Source organism: Morus notabilis, unplaced genomic scaffold, assembly GCF_000414095.1.
Source record: "Morus notabilis unplaced genomic scaffold, ASM41409v2 Scaffold28, whole genome shotgun sequence".
In the NCBI taxonomy this organism is placed as follows: Eukaryota; Viridiplantae; Streptophyta; class Magnoliopsida; order Rosales; family Moraceae; genus Morus; species Morus notabilis.
In genome coordinates this window covers 81,462-90,953 of record NW_010361930.1, presented here as the reverse complement: position 1 = coordinate 90,953, position 9,492 = coordinate 81,462, and the positions used below count along the sequence as shown (strand labels likewise).

The following is a 9,492-nucleotide window of genomic DNA, read 5'->3' as shown; positions in this document are numbered from 1 at the left end:
TGTGGATTTGATTTCGAATATGGATAGCTAATTTCCTCACGCTTGGGGGGTTTAATCTAATTTAATGAAAGTTATATTTTGAAAGTTTGTTTGCTTGTTGAATGTTTTATAGTCCAATCTTTTGTGTCTCTTGTGCTTAATTTCTAATTTAATTACCTATTAGATTAGAGACCCTAGATGTATGAAATCAGGCTCGGGAGAGTTAATTTTATACGTTGAGAATTAAGAGACGCAACCTAAGGAGATATTGAGTCGGGAGGCTAGTATAACCTTAAGAGATCAAATATGGGCTTAACTTAATGAATGCATAATTGGTAAAATTAATAGGGATATTAGTTTAATTAATTTAGCATATTATTTCACTAGCACTCGGGAGAGGGAGTGAGATTATCTTAGTACCCATGATCTAGGATTGGATATAATACATCGACAAGTGACGGATTTAGATAAATATAACATAATTAGGTGAAGTCGAATCCCCCCTAGCTCATTTTAAATATAGAGATCCCTTCGATCCAAATCACCTTCGCATCCGTTGTTTGCATTTTTAGTCTAGTTTAGTTGTTTAATTTAGTATCAATCCCTTAATTTTATATTGTCTAGATCAAATTGGTTTAGATAAAGAGCGATACTTAGCTCTTTCCTAATTAACAATCCCAGTGGACGATACTCGATCCTTGGATCATTATTACTTCGTGATTCGTACACTTGCGAGCACACACTAAATTCTAAGCAAAAGTATTTTCGCGTATCAGGCATACCACAGCTTGATTCGGTACATATGCCGGCCCAGTTGAATGCTCTGACCGACTTGGTTCGAGGGCTGGTAACCACCGTTGAGCAGATAGACGGGAGAGGCTCCATGCCCCCTCTGGAGGACACCCCGAGACCACCGAGCGCCGCCGTGACCGGGAACCAAAACGCTGGTGACCAGCGCGGTGCCCCAGAAGAAATTAGGGAAAGTTAAAATGCCAGAGGGGATAACCTGAGGACTCGACCGTCCAAATCCCTCGGCAGCCGACAAAGGGCCGCCAGTCTTTATTTTTCTTTTCATTTTTTTCTTTCTTTATTTGTTTAAGATTGAAAAATGAGAGGAACAAACCATTGTTATTTATATTTTTAATCTTTGGTAGGTTGAAACTGTTAAAAGATTGTTATTCTTCTGCTATACAACCTGGTCGGTACGCTAATTGGGGCAGTTACAGTTTTTCCATTCACGGGATTAGAGGAAATTCTTGGGTTTTGTTTCTAAGACAATTTTTTCTTAGTTAGAGATTTTAATGGGCTTTCATTTGTGGTTCCCAATTTTTATAATTGTAAAAGAACAGGCCGATGCAATTTTCTTGCTGTCTTTCGTTCTTATGGTCTAAGCAGTTACATTGGTTTCCATAATAACTGCCTTTTGCTGAACTTGTATTAGGTGAATTCCAATGGATAAACCCGTCTCAGATGCTGCAAATGATGCAATAGTTAGTGGTTATAATAACACCGGAGAAGTGGATACTTATAACCATTGTGTTGATGAAATTTCCCAGAAGGTTGAGCGGGTAAGAATCCCTGTTTTGTTTTAGAAACTAATTTTGCTATCTACACATTCTTGTATACAATTTGTGTAGTCTTTCTCCTGTGGCATGGATTATTCTCTTACGTGTTACATAATATGTTACCCTAGTGTTATTCTTATGGGCCTTGATTGCAGATCGAGCAAAAAATGGATGAGATAGAACAGTGCACCGCTTCTACTAGTAAGAAGCAGGTAAATAAAGGCAGCTCGAGTGTGAAGGATAAACATATCCCGGGTCTTAAGAAGCATCAAGAATGGAAGCTGCTGCTGCAAAGATAATGCAAGACCTTATGCGCCAATTCGGCACTATATTAAATCGGGCAAGTTGCTTAGCTACATTGTGTTTTTCATGCTTGGACTTGCGGGTCTTTGATCTCATCATGAACTTATTTCCTTTGGAAATCGAATGTGATGTGCTCCATGATTTTCTTATGTTCTATTAATGCTTTGTAGTATTGTTCTCTCTTTTCTATGATTTGGGTTTCAAGTTGCTGGATGCTTAATTAGGCACAATTGTACAATTATAGCAAGCAATAAAGTAAATTTTAATTTGTATTCATCTTCACTTGGTAGCAGATTACACGACATAAGTTTGCATGGCCCTTTATGCAGCCTGCGGATGTAGAAGGTCTAGGTTTGGATGACTACTTTGAGTTAAAGTGTAATGATTTCCTTACAAATCTGCAAAATGAATTTTGTGTTATAGTCCACGTACTAGGAGCATATGTTGTTGATCCAACTACTTTTACTACATTACTCAAAACATGTAATTGGTGTGCCTTCATAGTTGCAGAAAACAATGAATACACACAATCTTAACAGAAAATTGTGGAGTTAAAATATATTTTCCATGGTTTTTTCAACGTGATTCAAACTAAATGTCTCGGCGAATGAGTACATTATAAAGGCTACTAATGTTGACTTCATAACGGGTCTCCATTGGCCTCCTTGTTTTACTTGCATGAGGTTAGAGTTTGGAATTCTTCGCATATTTATTTTACTATCCCAGATGGGCTATATGTACTGTTTGGGTACAACTGAACAGGGGTTATACAATTATGATCCATAACTTATTTCTCAAATAATTTGTCAAATTAAGATAATTGAGCCATGTTACTTAATTTTTCTTGCTACTAAAATTTTCCATTTCTCAACTTCTGCTAGCAGATCCTTAATTATTTTTTCCCTTGTACTGGATTTCTTCTTTTTCCTTTTAATTGATGTTCTCATATAATTAGGTAATTGACAAGCCTATGGATTTCAGTACAATAAAAAATCAAATGGACTCTAGGGATGGCACTGGATATAAAAATGTTCGACAAATATGTGCTGATGTGAGGTTGGTTTTCAAAAATGCAATGAAATTTAATGATGAGAAAAGCGATGTTTATGATATGGCCAAAACGTTGCCGAAAAAGTTTGACGAGAAGTGGCTACAGTTGCTGCCTAAGGTGTTGGAAGAGGTATTTACAAGTCTTACAGCACAGGATATCCTCATTGTATTTATATATAGAGTAACTTGTTGATTTGTTCACTTTTTAACTTACAGAGCAACATACTTGCAGGAAAAAAGACGAGAAGCAGAGGTGGCAGAGATAAAGTTGATGGAGCAACTTGCTCACGAGGCTGCGTATGCCAAAGTGGCTAGAGATGTGAGCAATGAGGTGTGTTATCAGCAGGTATTTGAAATTAATTAAAGAGATGCATGAATATTCTCTAGATTTTTCCAAGCATGTCCAAGACCTTTTTCTCAGTAGTCTTAATCCTTTTTTTTTTTTTTTTTTTTAAATGTGTGTGTGTGTGTTTTTATTTATTTTTTTATTTTTAGGCAGTTCTCTTTATTTATTTTTTATTTTTATTTTTATTTTTTTATAAAATGAAAGTATGATGGTAATCTGGCTTGACTATACATCTATCTTTTCAGCTGAATGAGATTGATGCACATTTGGAAGAACTTCGAGAAATGGTTGTTCTGAAGTGCAGGTTCGATGCTTATCATTTCATGTGTGTAGTTTATAGCTAAATATCAATTGAAACACGGTTCTATCATAGATCTGCCAAGTAATGTGCGTGTTTTTGTTTGCTTGAGTTTTTCAACGGCATTGAAAATAATGTTTACACATCTAAGGGGGAATTGGTTTTAAGGTGATGTATCTTCACTGGCTAGCGAGCATTTTATTTCTGAATGAAAAAGAAAAACGTCGATGGAAAAATCGCCAAGAGCAATCACAATGTGACACAAATGAAACTCATTTTCACGTAAGCAACCTAGTTCTGAAGGACGGAAACATCAATTGGTTGGCAAAGATTCAGGAATCTACAATTCCCAACTGTTTCTTGTTTACACCGTGCTTGATTTGCGACGTAAATTTTATGAAGTTGAAATTTTATTAGCACTGTTGCGCACGCTATGAACCGAACTACAGCATGTTCATGGCAGCTTATAGTACCATATGAAGCCTATGGGGATGCATGTTTCTTGAACCAAAAGTAAGAGGAACTCCGCATAAATGATTGATCTTGCATATGAATCACTAGTTTTTCATATCCACGGTTGTGGAATATAATACTGAGACCATGGTTTCAGAAAATGTTAGACTTGGAAGGGAGGGGCTGAAAACGTATTATAGGCGTAGGTTTAAGAACAGGGGCAGTTTGGTAAATTGACAAGGTCATTAGTGGGAGACTGAGTTTAAGAAGGTTGTTAGGGGAAAATTAGGGTTTCTCATGCATGTTTTGGAAAGTATTAGCAGTAGATTAGAGATTATTGGAGAGGTGTGACCTAACTCTCGAATCAAAGGTCATTTGTTTCTTTCAATTTCTATTTGATTTCTAATTTGATTTCTATCAAATTGGTATCAAAGCTCTTTCCTGGGGAGATGGCTGCCAAGAAGATGGATGCTCTTGGAGAAAGATTAGAATCTGAGGTTGAGGAGATGAAGACAACTATGGAAGGAAGATTTTTTGCCATGGAGGACAGATTCAACAACGTGGAAGGACGGTTCAATAACTTGGAGGAAATGTTGAAGAAATTGATGGATCTTCATGCTAACCCTCTGGCGGCGGCGGGTTCACTGACGCCGTCGACGGCGGCCATCGACACGGCTGAGAACTCGGTCAGGCGAGGAAAGGGAGTGGCGATTGGGGTTGAGGGGACCCCTGGGGAGGTCGGAAGTTCCCTGGGCGTGCGCCCTAGGGTTTTGTTTGAAGAGGTCGGCGACGGCGCAGAGGGAGGAGGGTTGGAATCCCCCCGTTTGGCGCGGCGAGAGGCGGCGGGACGCGGCCGATTTGCTGGCGCAGAGGGCGGCCCAGGCGAAGCGCGACTTGGAGGAGCTTTTCCCGGCGTTGGGGGCGGCGGAGGAGGCTGGGTCACGGCTGGAGGAGGCGGCCTAGGGTTTGGGGTGACAGGATTAGGTGTTTTGGCGCCGCCATGGGGCGCGCCAAGGCTGGGGAAGGCTGGGCATGGTGTTTCAACACTGTGGTGGGGAGATCCGGGACCTGGGCAGGTCGGTTTAAGAACAGGGGCAGTTTGGTAAATTGATAAGGTCATTAGTAGGAGACTGAGTTTAAGAAGGTTGTTAGGGGAAGATTAGGGTTTCTCATGCATGTTTTGAAAAATATTAGCAGTAGATTAGAAATTATTAGAGAGGTGTGACCTAACTCTCAAATCAAAGGTCATTTGTTTCTTTCAATTTCTATTTGATTTCTATCAGAAAATTTTCAGTAGAAGAGAAGAGAAGGATTGGGGCAGCTCTCGCCAGAATGTCTCCTGAAAATCTTACTACGGCGTTGGAGATTGTTGCTGAATCTGATCCCACGTTGCAGCCTGCTGCTGAAGTGGTGAACCTCGACATTGATGCTCAGGTCATCAATGGCTACTGAAAGTATTGTGTTCCCTTTGCAGTCTGAATCTACCTTGTGGAGACTTAAATTTTTTGCTAATGATAATCTGGAAGGTGAAGGCGATGGTTCTGGTTTAGCAAGCGTGGACGATGATGACAATAATCGCGAGGAAGATCCTAGCAATGATAACAATACTAACAACATTGACAACAGCAACAAGAACAATAACTATAAGCGAAAAAGGGAGATCTCAGATGCTATTGCCAAAGCTGCCAAGAAAAAGAGGCAAAAACCCAATTCTTGATTGCACTCTGCTAGCTAACAAGGAGAGCAGTTAATGTCGCAAATTCGGTGTAAGTTTACCCCGTTGCCTCATTAGATGTGATTCTCAGAATCGGAAAACGTGCCTGGAAAGTTCTTCTCAGTGGAAAACTGTCGGCAATCTGATCTCCGCATTCTTGATCTCTAATGGAACTTGCTGTGTGGAGTCGATAGTCGGTCTCTTTCTTTCAAGTCTAGCACAAGATATAGATAGCATCTAGAGTCAGTAGTGAGTCTTACTCTTGGTTGTTTTCACTTTTTGTTCAAGAAAATTTTCTCCTAGATGGCCATACCTAAATGTTCTCTAACATCCTGTTGATGTAATTTTTCTATTTCAGAGCCCCCCCAAAAAAAAAAAATGCTGTTGTTGTAATTGGAAGTTTACATGTCTTTTGAAGTACTAGTCTTTTGTCTTAGCTCCTACTTCACATGTTTTCACCATTTTACATTTGTTGAAGGTCAAGTCTTCCAATAAAAAAAATGACAAAACTTTGAAAACGACATGGTCTTAGGAAGCAACATCACAAAACCAATAGCGTAATGGAAACGACATTAATTTTAAGCAACTTTTATAAACTTCAGAAAAAAGTCCAATGTTTTCTTCTGTTTTGTTTGGTTTTGTTTTGATGAGAACGGATAAAAGAACGTTAACTGACTCATGTGGATGCTCACCTTTACGACATGTCGTAGTCAAGTCAGTAATATTGCTTTAGCAAAATTGTTTGAGACGGCAAAATGTTCTACCGCCCAAATTAAATCAGATGAAACGTTCTCAAATTTCTCACGAACGAGCATTCAACGTAATATTTAGGAAAAGCGACAACATCCTTGAAACGACGTCAACAGAAAAATGACACTTAACATGAAAGCACAAATATAAATAAAAACGACCAAAGCAAAAAAAAAAATGTAAATATAAAAATATGAGATAAACGAAAACAAGCAAAAAAAAAACAAACAAAAAAAACGACAGCATCCTGAAACCATAGCAGTAGCCAGTAGTCTACAATTCTACATTGCAAATAATGATACCAAATTATGAGAGAAAAAGACAACGACATCACATTAAATAGACGACAGCATTATTGCAAACAACCTGGATTATTGAAAACGACAATGGCAGACACGAATTAAAATTCATAACGACGCGGTCTTATGAAAAATGAAACAACATCCTGGACCGATTAAACCCATGACATTGAGAAAAAACGACATAATCCCAAAAAAAATAGAAAGTATTTATTATTTAAGATTAATTTAAAGTTCTTCAAAAGAATTGGATTGGATCATCGTCAAATTTTTCATTTTATGACGAATAAATTAAATGAAAAACTAAGGTATCGTAATTTAAGTTTTCAATTTTAATTTTGTTACCGTTAAAAACTCTTATAAAAAGTCATATTTAACTTTCTGTTATAATAAAAAATTTTCACGTAAAATCACATCTCAATTCAAATTAAAAATTTAAATCCACAAACTTAACGAGTTAAAAGATAAAACAGGAAAACCAAGAGTAGTTTTTTTTTTCTTCAAAAATAGTAGAAAATAGGCCAGTATAAAAAACTTAAGAAAGTATATGAGCCAACTTTTAATTATAAAAATTAATAGGCCATAACTTGTCAAGTTATGGTTCATAACCAGATAAGTTATAGACAAACTTTTCAAGTTAGATACATAGTCAGATAAGTTATGGACAATAACTTGTCAAGTTATGGTTCATAACCAGACAAATTATAGACGTAAACAGTAATTTAACATATTTAATTCATCTCAAGTCTTGATCTATTTTTCTCTTTCTTCCTTTTTTTTCTTTTTTATTTTGCACAAGCCCAGAAAAAAAAAGTGCATTTAAGATATTGACACGTAAGAAAACGAACTAGTTCATTTGCTTTGGATTTTTCTTTTCATTGGAAATTTCGAAAATACTTTTTCTTTTTCTTTTTCTTTTTCTTTCCTTTAAGAAGAAAAGAGAAAAGTGGATTTTGCGTCCGCTAAAATACAGAGAGCTGGTACGAAATCTCACTCAATTTGGCGGAACCATCCTCCCAGATTTCCAGAATCTATTAATTAAAATCACTCTTGTATCGCTTTCCTCACTCTTCTCTCACTCTCTTCTTTCTCTCCTTCCAATCTACTTGTTAATTTCTCTGCTTTCTTAGTCTTTCTTTTCTCCAATTCTTTGGAATTAATCTGATTGCTTTATCAAATTGCTGGTTTCTTTCGTTCTACATCTCTATTTCCGTTTCTTTCGATAAGCGTCCCTCAAATTTTTCGCTGTTTGGTTACTAGGAAAGTGTTGGAAAATAGCACGGAAACTGAGTTGTCGAATGATGCTTTTGTTTCTTTGGCGATTGAATGGCTAGTGAAAAAGAAAAAAAAAGTAACATATTTTTCCCCTAACCTGAATCTATTGAATTTTCTGGTTATATTTAGTTCCAATTTTGTGGCTCTCTAAATTCCAATGAACTTTTGGAAGCCAAGGCGGATTTTTTATTTTATTTTTATTTTTTAATTTTTTTGGTTTCTTTATTTTATTTGTTTATTTGGTTTATGTTGAATCTAGTTTGTATTCAGTGTCAATATGGTAATACAGAAGCTGGGTAGGTATGAATTCAAGCTAAATCATGAGGCAAATGCCATCATAGAACACGCGGCGAGTTTAGAAGAAAAACTAACAGGTGATGTCGCCGGTTTGAAGAAGGATGTGAAAAACCAGGTGAGTCATCTGTAAAAGAACCTGAGGCAAGTGACGGAGGTGGTTAATGTCGACATCGCTCCCAGTCGAACTCATGACTATCCTTTTACCGCAGAAATCATGGCACCACCTCTTCCAGACAAATACAAGTTCTCGTCGATCCCGCTATACGATGGCATATGTCGACATCGCTCCCAGTCGAACTCATGACTATCCTTTTACCGCAGAAATTATGGCACCACCTCTTCCAGACAAATACAAGTTCTCGTCGATCCCGCTATACGATGGCATAGGAGATCCCGATGACCATCTGAAGATGTACACGGGACACATGCTTCTGCATGGATACGCAGAGAAAATAATGTGTCGAGCGTTTCGAAACCACTTGACGGATTCTGGCCGAAGATGGTTCCGGACGCTCAAGCCAAACTCCACCGAAGATGGTTCCGGACGCTCAAGCCAAACTCCATCTCCAGCTGGGAAGAATTGAAAGAAGCCTTCTTCCTCCAGTTCATCGGGATAAAAAAGTATCTCCCGCCGAAGTAAAATCTGACAATGGTTTACCAAAACCTAAATGAATCATTAAAAGAGTGGCTGGCAAGGTACGAAGAAGTCGTCGCCACTACAATGGATATGACGGATTGGGAGGATCTGATGGGGGCTCTATCTAGTATAAAAAGGATCACGTCATTTAAACGCTACTTGAACCGAAAACCACTGGCCACCTACAAAGAATTCTTAGCACGGGCGCAGGGATATATCAACGCCGAAGAAGCCGACGCAAATAATCCCGAGCACAGATCCAATAAAAACAAAGGAACGGAGCAATGATTGACCTCAGGGAAACAAGACAATCGAAAACGGTGAGGTGGAGGAAACGGAGACAACCAGGTCGCATCGGTGTCGAACCTTCCAGAAACGAAGAAGCCCAGGCAAGAGGAAAATTAGAAGCCTCGCACATTCCAACGATATGATTCCTACCATGAGCTGACCATAGGGGTTGAAGAGGTATTCAATCATGTCAGCCGAGGAAACCTGTTACGCCGACCAGAGCCTATGAAGTCAGATC

General features: G+C 38.3%; 1 pseudogene; it reads left to right on the top strand.

Annotated features, from left to right (window-relative positions):
• The first annotated feature begins 1,296 nt into the window (after nucleotides 1-1,296).
• Nucleotides 1,297-5,733, top strand: LOC21394748 (annotated as a pseudogene).
• Nucleotides 5,734-9,492: the final 3,759 nt, after the last annotated feature.